The sequence below is a fragment of the Dendropsophus ebraccatus genome, chromosome 9, assembly GCF_027789765.1.
Source record: "Dendropsophus ebraccatus isolate aDenEbr1 chromosome 9, aDenEbr1.pat, whole genome shotgun sequence".
Taxonomy (NCBI): domain Eukaryota; kingdom Metazoa; phylum Chordata; class Amphibia; order Anura; family Hylidae; genus Dendropsophus; species Dendropsophus ebraccatus.
Genome location: NC_091462.1, coordinates 25,076,953 through 25,096,561, shown reverse-complemented (window position 1 = coordinate 25,096,561; position 19,609 = coordinate 25,076,953). Strand labels below are relative to the sequence as shown.

General features: G+C 44.3%; 1 protein-coding gene across 2 annotated transcripts in view; it reads right to left on the bottom strand.

Moving 5' to 3' along the window:
• Nucleotides 1–19,259, bottom strand: part of TANC1 (tetratricopeptide repeat, ankyrin repeat and coiled-coil containing 1) — a 190,287-nt gene extending 171,028 nt beyond the window's left edge. Inside the window, exon 1 of one of the 2 annotated variants that reach the window (XM_069982743.1) lies at nucleotides 18,466–19,259. The gene's annotated coding sequence lies outside the window, so the exon portion shown is untranslated. The remainder of the gene's footprint in view (nucleotides 1–18,465) is intronic. The other variant, XM_069982737.1, reaches the window with a different exon arrangement.
• Nucleotides 19,260–19,609: the final 350 nt, after the last annotated feature.

The following is a 19,609-nucleotide window of genomic DNA, read 5'->3' as shown; positions in this document are numbered from 1 at the left end:
AATCACACACTATGACACTCACCATTGCCGGCTTGTGGCTTCTTCAAAGGCTTTGCTTTATATTCTTTAAAATCACAGCGTGACAGCTCTCCTTTTTATCTCCTCAGCCTTATAACCAACATCAAGGTGACTTGTAGGTGGCAGCTCATTGAGCACAGCTCATTCCAAAGATAAACTACACATAGTAAAGATAGGCACAAAAACCGGGGAAGAATTTTAATGATATGATAAAATGCCGGACATCCAGGCGGGAGTTCGGTCAGTCACGTGCAGCTGTCACCGACCTTTGACAGCAACATAGCCTAATCCCTTGCTATAGCATTTGTGTCCTCTGATGCCCAGCAGAGTATAACACCATAGTGCAATATACAAAAGATGTATCAACAAGGACGCATTATGTTAAAGGGGTTCTCCGATGAAAAAAAAAATCTGTTTACTTATCAGTTGCTGTATGCCCTGCAGGAAGTGGTGTACTCTTTCCAGTCTGACACAGTGCTCTCTGCTGCCACCTCAGTCCGTGACAGGAACTGTCCAGGTTTTCTATGGGAATTTGCTACTGCTCGGAACAGTTCCTTCTAGAACATGGATAGAGAACCTGTGGCCCCCATCATGCCTGGACAGCTAAAGCTTTGGGAATTGTAGTTTTGTAACAGCTGAAGGTTTCTCATAGAAGAACTGGCTTCTCAGCCCAGGACTAACTTATAGTAAGGGGCCTATTCCACGGAGCTATAATCGGCCAATTATCAATCGGTGGAATAGACCATGTCATTGGCTGATTGTTTATTTAGGCCCAAACCTAAAATCATCGGTCACCCACCGCGCATCGCTTCGTGGAATAGCAGTGCGCGGTGGGCGACTGACAATTTGAGAAGCAGCATACATTACCTAGCAGGGCTTCTCCTCCGCTCCGTCTTACTCCCCGGGTCCCGCGGCGCAGCATTGGCTTTGGTGCGGCCTGACTGAGCTGTCAGACCTCTCAGCCAATCACTGGCCGTAGTTGATGCTGCGCCGCGGGACCCGGGGAGGAAGACGGAGCGGAGGAGAAGCCCTTCTAGGTAATGTATGCTGCAAGGACATCGGTAACGATGTCCCGGCAGCCCTCGCTAACGATTGTCGGCCCGTGGAATAGGCCCAGTAAACAAGTGGTGATTAGAGATGAGTGAACCTGGAGCATGCTCGAGTCGATCCGAACCCGAACTTTCGGCATTTGATTAGCGGTGGCTGCTGAACTTGGATAAAGCCCTAAGGCTATGTGGAAAACATGGATACAGTCATTGGCTGTATCCATGTTTTCCAGACAACCTTAGAGCTTTATCCAAGTTCAGCAGCCCCGCTAATCAAAAACCGAACGTTCGGGTTCGGATGGACTCGAACCCGGACCCGGTTCGCTCATCTCTAGTGGTGATCTAGCAGAAATACAATAGCCGTCAGCCAAAAAAAGCATCCAGCTATGTTATGTGTATGGCCAGCCACCGTCCTGTGTATGTTGGCTCTATATTCTGTCTGTACGCAGTAGGTCCTGTCTATGGAGCCAATGTTATTCTACCGAGTTAGGTCATACGTTGATATTTCTATATGGCAGCATTTCTGCATACATATGCCATATGAAGATGGACACATAGTAGGCAATGAAACAATTTGGAGGGGTGTTCTTGGACTTAAAAAAGTTCCCCCAAGGCATTAGTATTGAACAGACCAGGTTTGCATTTTAGGAGATGTAAAATCTCCAATTCTTAAATATGTAACCACAGGGATCTAGGTCCATATATCACGACTGTAGACAAGACTATGCAAACAATCAGGAATGGAATTCTACCACTAAATATATCATAAAATGACGGCGGGTCTAGCGCTCAGTAATTTAAGTAATATTTATCTATTCCCAGAGGTCACCTTCCCAGACATGTGAATAACAGTCTCCTCTAAAACCCTCAAACCCCTAGTGCCCCTCCTCCCCGTCCCCCGAGCCGATGCGGGACCGCTCCGCTTCCTTCCTGCAGACTTTATAGCCCCACACGGCGCAAACTACACTTAAAATTCTTGAAGCAACAATAATCTCGACTTTGTATTCGGAGGATTTATAAAAGGAAATAAAATATCATTTTGGCTGCATTTTTTTTCTTCTTGTTTTATTTTCAACATTTTTCATAATTGTCTCCAGGTTCGAATGTTTTTTTCCTGTGGGTTAAGTACTCCCTAGAATCATAAAAATATTACTTCAGTGTGTGGGTAATGAAAAGCAATCATCGTGAAATGTCTACGAGGAATGTGGGACCAGGGTTTTACACAAAACAGTTAAGATTTTCTTTCTTTTTTTTCCCCTGGTCCCATATGGTTTAGATTTACCGCATCATGTGTTGTTGGGCGCTTTCCGTGCCTGCCTCGTAACACACTGTAAATTTACCTTAACCCCTTACCAGGAAAGGCCTGATGGATGGTTATAGTGGAAAGTCACCCAGGCAGGGAAGCCAGGTACTTTTTTTTAGGCCTAAGGCTACACTAGCAACATTCCGGAATCTAAAAAATACCGACATCCATAAAAGAAAGAGAAACAAGACAAATCAGATGCAGTCTAAAAGGATGGAAGTCGTACCATCAAAATACGAAACCACTGTCTCAGCGATGTAGTCATGGGAGCTACAAATGAAAGTGTACCTGTTGTTATAAAAAAAAAAAAAAACTTTTGACATGTTATAGGGACACACCAAAAGTTTTGAGCGATCAGACCCGTACGTATCGGGAGACAGAGCGGGGGGGAAGACCGAGTCAAGCTCGATAGGAGTCTATTATAAGTCTGACTCTTTTTCTTTATTTTTTATTCAGAGCGGAGACTGGACACGCCACTCTATCTCCCGATCGGTACAGGTCTGAGCACTCAGACCTGGAGTGGTCAAAATTTTTGACATATCTCTATGATTTGGCAATTTTTTTTTTTTTTTTTTAAAATAAGAACAGGTACACCTTAAGGATACAGTGACTATTATGGCTGGCAAAGTAAATAGTAATATGGTACAACTATACTGTATGTAGGATGATATGGCTGGTAAGAATTGGCCACTACAATGAGGATAAGAGATGAGCGAATTTACAAAAGGAACGGAGCAAATCGCTTCATTCCTATCTGCATTCTGCTCATTAACCTGCAGGCTTTGAAGTCTGCTCCGCTCCATGCTGCTCGTCCCCGGGTGCTGGGAAAAGATGGATCCAGTCCTGGGAATCTGGGATCTATCCTACTGTAAATTTGCTCATCTCTAACAAGGATAGTACAGTATGATCGAAACTATTTCATGGACTGAATTTGATGTGTTCGCTAAAGACGAGTGTAATTCGAGAATGTTCGGGTCCATCCAAACCGAAGCGTGTGGCCTTAGAAGAACTCTGAAGAAGTTGGGTGTCTGGAAAACATGGACAGAGCCATTAACTGTATCCGTGTTTTCCAGGACTCCATAGGGATGCATCCACGTTCCTCAGCCACCAGTAATTTAATGTTACATTATCGGGTTCACATGGACCCAAGCATACTCCAGTTGTGCTCATCTCTAGTTGTAATACATAGTTAGAGTTATTAGAGTGTAACACCACTATGCAATAGGCACAAAAGCAGTGTGATAAGTTGGTGGTGAGATTGTAACCCAACCTTTGGATAGAGTGGACATAGTATAATAGATTATAGGTCTTCTCACTACGCTCCTCACCTAGATAGCCCCGCCCCCGAGTAACTAAACAGCAGAGCCTTTAAGATTTGGGTGGGTTCACACTACGGAATTTTCGCAGATAAACCCATGTCACTTCTTTCGGCGGATAGCAGAATACGCCAGCCCATAGAATGGTGTCTATGGAGCCGGCAGAAAGGCGCGCGGACATGCTGCGGAATTCCGCGGAGTTTATCCGCGAGAATTTCGTAGTGTGAACCCACCCTAACAGTTCACAATGACTATAATTGAAGAATGATTTAACAGAAGGAGTACCTATCCAGAGACTCTCAAAAAGAACTCTATGTATAATACAATTCCAGTATATATATATTTAATTAAAACTATCTGAGCATATATTTATTTAGATGACGGCACCACTAGCAAATGGCTACATCTATCAATGCTCAGAGCGCACTGACATCATTATTGGACAGATATACACTGACATCACTGTAAACAGAAGAGGATTTGCTTTCTTGGCACAGAGTATGTGTCGAGGTCTGATCTCACGTCTATGTGAAAAATGCAGGTAAACAGTGAAGAGCGCTCCTATTACCCCCAGGGTCTGGTATTTTGGAACTTTTCATCACCTTGGCATACCAACAAGGATGTTTATATAGAGCTCACTTATGTATATTGTTCTTTCTCAGTTTATCCCGGCACACCCAATGGATCATCATTCAACAAACCTTTGTTTAGAGGAGGTGCAAAGCGCCTCCAAAATTAAAGAACAATATAACGGGAGGAATGGATCACGGTTTTTGACTTTGTTACAATGCGATCCCTATAAGAGATGCATTCACATATGACAAGAAGACAGCAATATGAAACCACAGACACGCCATGTGTCGTCTTATGTCTCCATATGGCATTTTACTGTTCCCTTGAAGAAAGGAAATACCTCAGGGGAGTGTAACATACTACTATTCTGTTTTGCTCCTGGATTCCATCTGATTGTGTGAGGGGAAAAAAACACTCATGAAAAAAATGGCTGTATATTACCACTGTGTGTGAGGGGCACTATACTAGCATACTACTGTGTGTGAGGGGCACTATACTAGCATACTACTGTGTGTGAGGGACACTATACTAGGATACTACTGTGTGTGAGGGGCACTATACTAGGATACTACTGTGTGTGAGGGGCACTATACTAGGATACTACTGTGTGTGAGGGGCACTATACTAGGATACTACTGTGTGTGAGAGGCACTATACTAGCATACTACTGTGTGTAAGGGGCACTATACTAGGATACTACTGTGTGTGAGGGGCACTATACTAGCATACTACTGTGTGTGAGGGGCACTATACTAGCATACTACTGTGTGTGAGGGGCACTATAGGAGCATACTACTGTGTGTGAGGGGCACTATACTAGCATACTACTGTGTGTGAGGAGCACTATACTAGCATACTACTGTGTGTGAGGGGCACTATAGGAGCATACTACTGTGTGTGAGGGGCACTATACTAGCATACTACTGTGTGTGAGGGGCACTATACTAGCATACTACTGTGTGTGAGGGGCACTATAGGAGCATACTACTGTGTGTGAGGGGCACTATACTAGCATACTACTGTGTGTGAGGAGCACTATACTAGCATACTACTGTGTGTGAGGGGCACTATAGGAGCATACTACTGTGTGTGAGGGGCACTATACTAGCATACTACTGTGTGTGAGGGGCACTATACTAGCATACTACTGTGTGTGAGGAGCACTATACTAGCATACTACTGTGTGTGAGAGGCACTATACTAGCATACTACTGTGTGTGAGAGGCACTATACTAGCATACTACTGTGTGTGAGAGGCACTATACTAGCATACTACTGTGTGTGAGAGGCACTATACTAGCATACTACTGTGTGTAAGGGGCACTATACTAGCATACTACTGTGTGTGACGGGCACTATACTAGCATACTACTGTGTGTGAGGGGCACTATACTAGCATACTACTGTGTGTAAGGGGGCACTATAGGAGCATACTACTGTGTGTGAGGGGCACTATACTAGCATACTACTGTGTGTGAGAGGCACTATACTAGGATACTACTGTGTGTGAGGGGCACTATACTAGCATACTACTGTGTGTGAGGGGCACTATAGGAGCATACTACTGTGTGTGAGAGGCACTATACTAGCATACTACTGTGTGTGAGGGGCACTATACTAGCATACTACTGTGTGTGAGGGGCACTATACTAGCATACTACTGTGTGTGAGGGGCACTATAGGAGCATACTACTGTGTGTGAGGGGCACTATACTAGCATACTACTGTGTGTGAGAGGCACTATACTAGGATACTACTGTGTGTGAGGGGCTCTATACTAGCATACTACTGTGTGTGAGGGGCACTATAGGAGCATACTACTGTGTGTGAGGGGCACTATACTAGCATACTACTGTGTGTGAGGGGCACTATACTAGCATACTACTGTGTGTGGGGGGCACTATAGGGATATACTACATGTATGAGGGGCACTATAGGGGTCGGGGCATACTATTGTGTGGGGGGGCAATATAGGGGCCTACTACCATATGAGGGACACTATAAGGGCATACTGCTATGCGTGAGGGACACTATAGGGGCATACTACCATGCGAGGGGCACTATAGGAGCATGCTACCATATATGAGGGGCACTATAGGAGCATACTACTGTGCGTGAGGGACACTAAGCGCACAATACTTTGTGTGAGGGGCATTATAGAGGACTACTTATGTGCGTAAGGGGCACTATAGGGTGAGGGGCACTATAGGAACATACTACTATGTGTGAGGGGCACTATAGGGGCCTATTACTGTGTGTGAGGGGCACTATACTGGCATACTACCATGTACAAGGGGCACTATATAGGCATACTACTGTTTGGGAGGCAATATAGAGGAATACTACTGTGTGTGGGGGGCACTATGGGGGAATACTACCATGTGTAATGACACTATTGTATGTGAGGGGCATGTTAGGACATAATACTTTGTGTGAGGGATCTTTACTGTATGGGGAGCACTGGGGGGGGGGGGGGTACTGTGAGGGGCCACAAGGAGGCATAACAGTGCTGGCCAATTAGTAAGAATGAATCAATAAGTAACTTTGTAACTTTTTAACTTTTATATAATACTTTCCACCTAAAATGGAAGACAACGCCCACCCTTAATTGACTACACCCACTTTTCAAAACCAGCAAATACTGAGAAAAGTTGCACATTTTTGTGCAAAAAAAAAATGAGGCTCCATCATTTTCAACATTTTAGGCTTCGTTTCTGCCCAAAAAACTAACAAACATATGTATGACTAATAAGCCTTAGTTGCTTCCAAGAACTCTGTTTGCTGTCAGCCCTTCTCGCAGCTGAGGGTTTGCATCCATTGTTCCGGCTCTGACCACGCTCTGTAAACTGTATCGATCAGCGGCACAGTTCTCTACTGTCCTAAATCGGCTTCAGATTTTAAGCTCTGATCTCTGTATTAGCTAATAAAGCCTTTTGGTAAAGATTGGATTTTTCTATGAATAATAAATACGTTCTCGGCAGATTAGTCGTCAAATGTTTACAACTGTGAAATTCAGATATAGACGGTGTAAAACGTCCTCAACTACTTATAACACCAGACAGAACGAAATATGTAATAACCCATATAGCCAGTCATGTGCTTAACACGCTTCCTACACACGTGACAAGCATTACTCCGTGCAGGCCCTGTCAGGCCTCATTTAGAGTAGTGCTCTTCAGCTTATGAAAAAAACTACAATTCCCATCATGCCCGGACAGCCGCAGGCAACAGCTAGAGGGCTATAGGTTGAGGGTCGCTGATCCCAAAGAGGCTATTAACATATACTATACTACACATAACAGGCCGAGAACCTAGAATCAATGTACTATACAATATACTAAACTGGTTAGAAGATAAGAAAAGATGGTAATTACAGTAGCGGCCCTGTAAAGTGAAGACTTCTAAGCCTTCACACATCACAAAGCCATGTTCTGTCATTTGCTAACAGGCTCAGAAGCCAAGAACCAAACCAAAACGTAACGTGTAATTACCAGAAAACATGAAACGCGCCATGTCATTACCAGAACTTGCAGCTTTTTCTCATTTCTTTCACCTTATACACTAACCAAAGTGCATTCATGCCCATAGTGCAGTTTACAACCTGGTTATTGGGACTGGCATTAATCTTGGATCAAATTGTTTTTCAACTTCCCAACAACAACCTTATTTATAGCATATTCAAAGGTCTAGATGGGGATAACCCACCATAAAAGTGGTGTTTTGGGGTAGATTACTTTGTTGCCGAAACTAAAGCCAACCCCGAGTTTGTCAGCAGCCCGCCCTGTTAACCCACTGGCCGCCGGAGCGAATACTTCTCCTGGTCCCGCTCCGGCTTGCTTTGGGGGTTCCTGGCACGTCCTGCTCAGCCAATCAGTGCCGCAGTGCACTGACTGGCTGAGTGGCACGTGAAGACAACGGGAGCCCCGAAACAAGCCGGAGCGGGGACCAGGTGATGTATACACTCCGGCGGCGGAGGGGTTAACGGGGCAGGCTGCGGACAAACTCGCAGCAGGATGTGCATCCTGCTGCGAGCAGGCTGCGGACAAACTCGCAGCAGGATGTGCATCCTGCTGCGAGTTTGTCTGCTCATAGCCTGTACAAGGCAGGGATTCGCAGCAGGTCCTCGCTGCGGATCCGCCCAGTGAGTTTGTACCCTAAAACAAGGATGTTGGGCACCCAGTAGGGTAAATGCACTCTAGACAGATTACTTCCAGGGGGAAAAAAAATCTGCATGAAAATCCATGTAGATTTTAGTAAAAATTTTGTTGCAGACTGCTGGGGGGATTTATCAAACATGGTGTAAAGTGAAACTGTCTCAGTTGCCCCTAGCAACCAATCAGATTCCACCTTTCATTTTCCAAAGAGTCTGTGAGGAATGAAAGGTGGGATCTGATTGGTTGCTAGGGGCAACTGAGACAGTTTCACTTTACACCATGTTTGATAAATCTCCCCTTATGTGTTAAAGGGGATATCCAGGATTAGAAAAATATAGCCGGTTTCTACACAGCACCACACCTGTCCTTAGTTTGTGGTCTCGAATGAAACACTTTCAGCGATTATGAGCCAAACATCTCTATTATGGAAGGTTTCAATTATTCAGCAGTGCTTTAACACGACTTACACCTCTCCAATATTAACAAGAAGCAACAACCCATAGGGCTCCAGCTGCTGCAGAACTATAATGAGATGTGGCCTAATGTGGCCTAAATTTCCAGGGCACAAAAATGTGTATTGTCTCCAGCTGCCCGCCTCCTCTCCCTCCCCAAGACAACACATCATCTTGTCTATAACCCCAGAGTGATGTCACCTTTTCTGACCAGTCCTCCCGGTCTACATCATCCTCTCCCTGTCATATAAACAGATACATACTGTATATATCTTTATAGGGACTTTTAGGCATGATGCAGTTTGCTGAATGGTGCTACAGAAATAGTAAACAGGGAGTGAATACAGCAGGTGCTGCAACCTCACCAAGTCTACAGTGAAATGAGATGTTCTGCAGCAGATTTGGGCAAAAATCGGGAAAAAGCAATGTATTCTGAGAGCTTTATTACTGGTAGTCCAGAACTAAGACCCCCCTCCTTCGCTAAATAAATAGATTTTTGGTGGTTTCTGAACTAGGGCAGACAGGTAAGCACAAGTAAGCAATCAATGCTATATGCTTTTACAGCTTGTATATTTCTTACCTGATGTCGGAGCACCCCTTTAAAAGAAATACTTGATTGATTATCATCAGTAAGCGATCCTGTGGCTCCAATATCTGGAGAAGACTTCCAGAAAACTCTTAAAAGTTTCTTCATACTTATAATACGACAACCTTGGCTTAAAACAAACACATTCAGCATACCAAGTGAACATCTCTGGCTATTTATCCTAAGCTTCTCTGTGGCACCTGGGTGGGCAAATTGGATTTAGAAGGAGAAAAAACACAGTCTGTTCCATGAGGTCAGAAGGCGGACTCATTTAATCGACTTAGAACTAAAATGGGCTGCAATGTATTTAGGCCTCACATTCTGATCCACTGCAGGTCACACATACTTGTCTGTCACATCCTTCAGACATTTTCTATTCACAGGAACTTATTTAAGGAAATACTCGTCTGGCCTCCCGAATTTTTTTTACCCCCTTTTAAATACTTAGAACTTGATGTTCTTTTTTAAAGGTTTTTATTACATTATGGTTTTAGCACATTCATTTAAAAAAAAAAGTTTAAATGAAGTTTTTCAGAAATTTGGAAAATTTCTATGGCTGCAATGAGTAGTAACAACAAGCCATGTGCACTATGCATTTCATATACACTGTATGTAAGTGGTGGCCAGGGCTTTCCATAACAGTGGCAAGCCATGTGGTTCTAGGAGGTGGCCCAGCCCTGTTTGACCCCATTACCTTGGAATTGCATTATTAGCAGGTGGAGAATACGTGAAAGAGTATAATACAAATACCAGGCCCTTCCAGTCTTGGGTGGTAAAATTGGACAACCTACTTGGAAGCCATTTTGATCCCTAGTATAGTGATTCCTCCATTCTATAGTGTGAAACAACTGGTTTCCAATCTTCCCAGCATGGGCAAATGTTGGGCCTCACGTGGGCCCAGTAGTCATTTAGGACAGAGAAGGGGAGCCTGCAGCCCTCCAGCTGTTGCAAAACTACAATTCCCATCATGCCTGGACAATCAATGGGAATTGTAGTGTTGCAACAGCCGTAGGGCAACAGGTCCTCCTTCCCTGTCCCTTACGATAGAGTCACATGTAATTTCTTATATGGGTTACTAAAGGTCACTGATGCCATCAAATTAACTTCTCCACCATACTGTGACCTTCAGAATGAGGTGGTACATAATAGAACAACAATGGGGGCCATTGCGGCAACGAGCTGAACCGTGTAGGTGTTGCTTCTCTAATTAAATCTGACTGAAGCCAGTGGCCAAATAGCAATGGTCATCCATATGATACTCTCTACTATGGATCATTCCAGGGTCTCCCTTTAAATATCTCCTTTAAAGTCTCGTGCTCAAGTTAGATGGTTCTTTTCTAGGGATGAGACAACTTGCCGAAAGTTTGGGTTTCAACAAACCCGAACAATCATCATTTGAATCCTGCTGCTTGGAGAAGGTAGATGCAGCCCGAGGACTGAATGGACAACATGGATACAGCCTATGGATACAGCCTACCTTCACCGGGTAGCAGGATAAAGATGCAGATCGCTCAGGTTCGTGCGAACCTGAACTTTCGTCGAGTTCACTTATCTTTATCCCTTTCACTTACATGTAGAAGACACTTTGTGTCCGATGGACAATAGGCCGATCACCTTCCAACTCATCATCTCGGATGACATGTGTGTACGTCTATCTTTGCAGACAAGACAAAAAGTCTCGTTTTGCGCCAACAATCAGGAGAGAAGTGATACATTATATTGCTATGAGTTAGCTCATGAATATTTTAGTCGTGATAAAATAAACATAATTCGCACACAGACTGCTGGAGGGGATTTACGGAACAGACCTTTATTGTTATTGGTTTGGTGAATACTTACTGGGGCAGACCTGCATTCTTGTTGGTACATGTTACTGCAGAGCCGTACATCACAGAGGTCTACCGCAGCGCTGCCGTACCCTCCACCGAAAGTCTCCAGTGACTCAAGAAGCAGCAGACAGACACTGTCACAGGCTCGTAAAACAAGAGATCATCGGGAACAGACGATGGGGCCGTCATTTGTGGCTGAAACGTGAATGATCTCACTGACAGATTTCACCATTTAGACGCAGAAACTTGTCCTCTATGTATCAGACCTTCCATCTTGCATGTGACAGTCAAGAAGTTTATCTAAATCAATCTATAAGGAACCGCAAGATCAGCAGTTTCCTGTGTTGAACACAAAGAAAAGAACACTGATGACCATTCTTTAGAGGTTCCTTGAGAAAGATAATGATCGCAAGAAGAGCTAAAGATGACCGCACCACAATGTCCCATTCATAGACACCCAATGTCGGCTTGGCTTGATCCATTTGGGCAAATGCTTTCCATATACCTACATAGCGTACACGGACATCATAGGAGTGGGGTCCAATTCAGAACACCCCTCATACAGAAACTTTACAAATGAGCTGCTCCAGCTCTAGCCAAAAAGACATGACCATGTACCACTTGGTGACCTGCACCCTAATTGACATTCTAGCTATGTTATATGGAAACTTTTCAATACCTGCTAGGTTTTCTAGATTTCAGTTTCAGTTAAAAAGGAACTGGATGGTGTAAACTTAAAGAATAATCCATACTCAATCCCCCATTGCTGTTGTTTCGACAGTGCTTAGGTTCCCACTGCTTCCAGTGAGGTGCTGACATGCAGGAAATGACCATTCAGCCAATCATTGGCTGCAGCAGTGACCCACCTCAACCAATGAGAGGCTAGGTGGCCATTTCCTGAAGCATCTGTAAGTCACAGGAAGTGGTGAGCAGCAGGGACAAGGCATCATCACAATCGCAGTGGAGGAGACTCAGGCAGGTAAGTATCCCAGGCAGATCCCTTTTAGAGAAAATATTTTCCTTCTTGAAAAAGTGGAGGCAAGTACTCAATTCTGGAGCTGCTACTCCAAAGAGTACTTACCTTAAAGGAGCCATAGATAACAAACCGATTGTTAACACACAGGGGCTGTCCAAAATGGACAAGAAATGCTTCCAGCACCATAGAGTGTAAAATAAACAGTAGCTAGAATTGCTCTATATAGATATTTGCATCATACAGAGTGCTTGTTGAAACCTGCCATGTACATCAGGCAAATTATAGCTTGCCTAATCCCTTGGTGACCACAGAAGGGCACTGGTTGACATTACAGCATAGCAGACAACATTAGCTGTGAATTCACCAAGGACAAGAGCTTCTGTAAAGGTCAATAAATATACAATAATCTCTGGGGGGACAAAAGAGAAAAAAAACTACCTGGGAGCAGAATCACAGTTCTTCAAGGCAGAAAAGAACATGGCAGAGGGTCAGCCGCCTGGTCCTAGTCTACGGGAATAAGTGGCCACATTACACAACTCAAATTCAAAATGTGAGAACAAGAAAATTATGCAGAAGATTACGGAGCCACGTCTAGAGTTCATCTGACGGTACCAGCCAAAGTGAGACAAAATGCACAAGTATGACTAAAACAGGTCGGAGAAAACCTCTTACTTTTTAAATTGTAACCACATGAAAGTTATAAAGAGGCCATTAGTCTGTATGGAAGGTGGCGGGAAGCAGCCCACAAGAGACTTGGCACCTCATCTACTGCACTTGTCCAGTCGTGAAGTGATTCAAGGGGACACAATGTCATCATACATGGTAGGGGTCACCACACAGCCCTATGCCGAGACACTCACAAGGTCTTCCAGATCTTGTTAAGACAAGACTTCACACAAGTTGTAGATAAAAGGGGCTCGGCTGACCTTGTCGCAATGTTTTCAGTAAACACTACTCCAGGTAATGACACCTCAGGAGACCTGCACCGACTTCCCAAGCTTCCTCTGCCCATCAGGACATCAGCCTTATATGTGCTGACACCATGATAAGGCAGATCCACTCCCAAAGCTGGCAGAGTTCCCATGGAAAATTTTAGTCGAAATGAAACACTGTTCTATGACTCAACATCACAATGTTATATCAGTGGATGCTGCATGTCACCACTACATCCAGGAACACGTCTAAAGGACCAAGCAGATAACAAGTATGGACGCAGAGAATATTTCTGCAGTGACTACTGAACTTGTCGTCAGCTTCTGGTACGAGCCTTTGATGGTAAAGGAACCAAGTGGAAGCCGGAGGACATCAAGAGGGCTCTTCATTATAACTAAGAGTGACCGGCCATTCACGTAGGACATCTGACCATACCGTGTTTCTATATCAATGCAAAATAAAACTGGCCAAACCCATCAATTTTAGAGGGAATGAACAAATAATCCAATTATAAGATTGTTTCCGAACACTATTCAACCATATAGCAAGTCAACCAGCGCTTAGTAAAAGCCGCATTTACACCAGCCACTAGTTGAATTGTTCATTTGACCGCTCACATCCATTATTGTCATAAATATCTAGGGGGACATTTATAAAGACCAGTGTAGAAGGGGGCCAGTCTTATATTAGGCCCCGCCCCCGAATGCCCCTTCAGATTCACTAATAGAGGTGTGCCTCTTAGTGAATCGGGCCTAACCTGTGCCTGCCATCCAGCGGGCGCATAAATCTTCGCCTTCTCTCTGGCCGCAGATGTTCACACGAGGAAACACGCTAAACTATTGTTCCTGCACCATGAAAGATGTAAAAAATTACAGCAAACATTGGGTGTAAAAAGCAGGATATACCATAAATGTCAGAAAAATGCAGGTCCCACCTCTGGAACCCTCACTTGTCCCCCAGCCCCATCCATCCTGATTATATTTATAAAGAGAGAGAGAGTCCAAGTACTGCAGAAATACAAAAATAAAAAAAATAAACCATACTCCCTGGCCCTGATCCCCCACTGTGAGTCGCTAGTTCCTGTTAGGCAACTTGTCATAGGAAGTGGAGAGCACAAAGCAACATCAAAATGGCAGCAGCAAGGCAGGCGAGTATATATTATCCTGTGGACATGCCTGAATGTCCTAGATGGGACTACCCCTTTAATGTGTATAAGGATCTCTCTATTCTACCCCAACAGAAGAGGAGGCATCTGGCAGCGGCCTATTCCTGAGCTCCCATATTTATGGAGTAACCATAACTAAAAGCTGATTTTTAATGTAAATACCATAGAACACCACATCACTATATATGAGATCACAGCTGAATGAGGAGACTGTGCGACATTCTACTGAGGCCTGTATATACACAAGCCCCACTGGGACCGCTGGCACGTTGTGGCAAGCCAAGATCAAAGAAGATGGCTATAAAGGTTTTTAGGCCAAACATATTACAAAATGTGATTTTCTCATTTCATACTGGTTTGGGGAATTTTTGCGAGAATCTTGGCACAGCTGAGCACGTATATTACCGCTATGAGGGAAAGGGACTGGGGAATGGCTGCCAGACACTGAACCTGCCAACTCTGTAATTTCCCCTAGAGAGCAGATGCCTGCCGACCTCTGGCCGCTCAAACCCACATTATATCTGCACTGCATCCTGCCAGCAATCTAATGTGTACGGGAGGTTTACGTATGTCGTCCCTATCGAGAACACAGTGACAGAGGAAGGCGGAAATACCCGGCCATCATTAATGTGTCAATGTCTGGCTACAGAACACATGTAGATAGTGGCACAACATGACAGAGGCGGCCATGTCCAACCTTCCATTCACATCTGCCATGATAAAGACGCAAAGCTGCTGTTTTCTGTTGCCAGCTGTTTGTTGCCAACTCTAAGAATGAAAAGAAACGTATCACTCATAATGATATTTATAAAGGTGTCTTACACATAATTACATAATTATTAGTGCTACAGCTAGTCATTCAATGTGGCCTTCAGGGCTCATCTATACAGGTGCCACGTGTCATGCCACTAGGAACACAGAGACAGAAGGAACTGCCAGTTCTTCATCCCTTTTAGCCACATTACTTAGTCCCCTGATGAGTCTGGGATATACAACTGCCAGAAACAGGTCGGAAGATTTGATTCTTTTGTCGGGACACCATAGGACTACTAGATTGAGGGACAGGGTGATCCACATTGGAACTGTTCCCCTCGGTAGGAGTTTTAGGGACTAGAAGCAGACTATAAGAAGGTAACAGAAATAGGAACAGTCTCTTTTCTTATTGATGGAGGGAAGTCAAATCTAAACACTCCATTCATTGTCTCCAGGTAAGGAACTTCTAACTGTTCTGCACTCTAAATATCACAATCATTTACATGGTTCTCGAATTGCTATTGTAGAGCGAACTTCAGAATAGTGTTGGGTTCCGCCACATAGCGGAACCTAAACGCTCTGCCATAAACTCCCAGCATCTAGATGAATTGGATGTGGCCCTAGGGCTGCCAGGAAAATCCAACTTCTCCAGACGCCGGGAGTTGAATGCCGAGCATTCGGGTTCAGCCAAACGTTTCTGAAGTTCACTCAACACTACTCATCACTCATGCTTTTTGCACATCTTTTGATTAGTGTTTTTTCTATATTTAGGTGGTAATTCTATATATTTAGTAGCTTGGTTATTATGGTCCTCACCTTGGGATAAAGCTCAAAGCCATACGGTGACTCTGTAAAGAACCATCTTCTCTCATGAACAGGGAGAGGAAACCTTCAGCCCGCCAGTTCTTTCAAAACTACAATTCCCATTCATCTGTCCAGATGGGAGTTGTAGTTCTGCAACAGCCCTCAGCTGGAGGGCTGAAGGTTCCCCATCCCTGCTCTAGAAGAACTGCAACCAAAATTTTGTGAGCCTCTATAGTATGGGCCTATCAAACAGTTAGGGCATCCTATAGGTTGTATAGCATCATCATTTAAACACTGTATAGCAGTATTATTTTTGAATGGTATGAATTATGAGGAACCTTTGTGAAGGTATTGTATAGGCACAATATGGCGGTAATATTTAAAGGGGACCTGTCACCAAGACGGTGATATCTATTCATGTTATAGAGCAGGAAGAACTGAGCAGATTAATATATATTTTTGTTTAAAAAGATTCTGTATACCATGTAACATGTTGATTGAAATGCCAGCTCATTCTGAGTTAAGGAGTCCAGTGGGCGGTGTCACTCAATGGACTGGACACTTTAGCATAGAAACATCAGAGATTTCAATCAATAAATTACACGTTATACTGAATCTTTTTTTCATAAAGTTATATATCAATATGTTCAGCTCCTTCTGCTTTATAACATGATGCCAAAAGGTTAGGTAACATTTTCTTGTTGACGGGTTCCCTTTAAATTCTTCTTACAACAATGTAAGTGATTCAAAATAAAATTTACTGTTTCAATACGTCACAGCCAAAATATAGACAAAAGTCAAGCAAAACCGATTCAACTGAAACACAAAACAGAAATTTTGCTGCATTTCAGTTTCCTTCGGTGTCACTCACACGTGATGCTGCAACAAGTCATCAGCAGTTAGGTCACCGCAACGTAATCCGAAACCTCCAGGTTATAATCCAACAATTGCACACTTCAGCCATTCGTCGGGCTGTGAAGTTACTTTTAAGCACTTAAAATGGGCAATTAATTCTTCAAAAACTCCTAACTGGCCACCAGTCCTCCTCACCGGGGAGGAATGTCAGGAATCTCCCGCTTCTCTCCGCAGCAGCCGGATAACAGCCTGAAATGTCACACTTTCTGCAGGGATCCTTACCTTACAGGCACAATGACTCACCGCTTGCAACAATTAACCTGTGACTACTGATTAACCCTATTCTACCCGCAGGTCAAGAATACAGTGTAGGTTAGAGTGCTGCAACAGCTGGAGAGCCACAGGTTGGGGGATCAAAGCCCTAGATCAGGGGTAGGGAACCTTGGCTCTCCAGCTGTTGCAAAACTACAACTCCCATCATGCACAGACAGCCAAAGTGAGCTTTGTCTGTCCAGGCATGATGGGAATTGTAGTTTTGCAACAGCTGGAGGGCCAAGGTTCCCTACCCTGCTCTAGTGGAATCCTATAAAAAAATATATACCCCACTGCCTCCTACGTGGGTACAATGACGCTGATCATTGGGGGAATGTTGATCAGTTGGTTGAGAAAACTGAAACTGAAAAGTTAAATTTTTCACCTTAACTTTTTAAGTTTTGGAATTTCCCAGTATGCCTTTCCTATAATCAGTGATCTAAACAAGGGATGGGTAACCTTGGGCCCTCTAGCTGTTGCAAAACTACAATTCCCATCATGCCTGGACAGCCGAAGGCTGTCCAGGCATGATGGGAGTTGTAGTTTTGCAACAGCTGGAGGGCCCAAGGTTACCCATCCCTGTTGTAAACATCTGCTTTTTTTTCCCCCTAGAAAGTGCTTCACCATGGGCAGAGTCCGGTACTACACGTCATCAATTTGAATGGGAATTAACTGCAATACCAGACAAAGCCTATGGACAAGGGTGGCGCTATTACAGGGAGGAGGGGGGTCAGCTATGTAAACAGTGAGATCTACGGGGATCACAAAATCCATGGTGGAAAGGATCCCTTGTTTTAACACAACCTGTGACTTTCCCGCTGTTGCAAAACTACAACTCCCAGCACGATATCCAAAGAAATAGGTTGGGGATCACTGTTTCAGGCTACGTTCATGCGACGTATGAAGAACAGTCGTCGTTTTGAGTATCAAACAATGGCAGTTGTTTTAAACGAAAATTCTATGGACCACGGATGGAAATAATGGACATTGACGGTCATTTAGACAGCCGTCGTTCCATACATTGTGTGCAGCGACGGACGTTGTTTGCATTGACTTCAATGCAAATCATTGCGTTATAAAAAGAACCACGTTGTTTTAATTGAGAACAACGGCCATTCTTTTCATTAAAAAAAAGTATGTTGTGTGAACATAGCCTTAAAGTGAAAATGCCCAAGTATTCTACAACCTGGAGACCAAACGAAACAACGTATCATTATGTCTCATTGTACAGCGTTACCCCCTGCTGCCGCCACACAGGTATAACCTACCCCCCACCACCCTGTGCCCAAAGCTAATGTTACAACCTGAGGATTCAATTGTGAAGCGTTTAAAGGAATCTGCCCAGACAAGGCACCTGCATTGGACACGGCGGCTACACACAACGTCTTACCTGGGGCTGGAGACTAGGAAGCCGGATACGGTTGATTGAAGAAGGGAGGGTCACAGGGAGGAGGTGAGAGAGGTGCAGATGGAGTTCAGCCAGGGCATGTCTCACCCTTAGGGAGAGCTTACTGCACCTTCCAATGGAAGATTTAGGAAGGGACGCCGCTTGTAGATCCAGAGAGATGGGACTTAGGCACTTCTTAGGATACCCCCCCAATAACTTCAACCTCTTACCCTTACTCTCATGAATGGGGGTGACATAAGAGGACCCCAATAACTTCAACCTCTTACCCTGACGCTCATGAATGGGGGTGACAGTAGATATAAGAACACCCCAATTAAATGAATAGGGCTGACGGTGGATATGAAGAACACCCCAATCACTTACTAATATGTATCAGATCCTATAATGTAGCAATGTCCTGAGGATGCTACTTAGAGGGTGTCTGGTATAACCCCCCCAGGACACCCCAATAACTCACTATGTCCCAGCAATACAACACACTAACTGCCTGTATGCAACTTCCCAGCTCCTCAGCAAACTTCTGCTGTCTCCCTACACTCTCCCAGCTCTGCTATAACTTCAAGAGTCCTTGCAAACTTCTCAATCCCCCCCAGCACAGCTGCAGGCTGCAATGATCTCTGCTCCCATGGGCTCCTAGCTGAGTGCCAGCCTTCCTATGAGTTACCATCACCTTGTGGAGCTCTCCCGTCCCCGCCAGCACAGTGCACAGATCCTGGGGATCTCACCCTCTCCCTCCGGCTGCTCTGTCCCCCAACCAAAGCCGCTGTGTGTGAGCAGGGATTTCTCAGGTCCGCCTCCCTGCAGTACCGCCGGCGGCCTCCAGATGGCGCGCGGTTACATCGTCTTCCTGGCGGCTGATGAGAAACTGAAGCAACAACAGAGCAAGGACACGGGAAGGAAAGTGACCTCCCTCCTCACAGCCTGATGTGTCAGTGAAAGGAGGCATGGCAGCTATTTTTATTGTTTAGACTCTAAGGAATAGACCTTGTCCTGTTAAAAAAAAAAATATATATATATATATCTATATATATATATATATATATATATATAGATATATATATAGATAGATAGATATATATTTTTAACCCTTCAAGTGCATTATCAATGGCAATTGCTCAAATAGCAA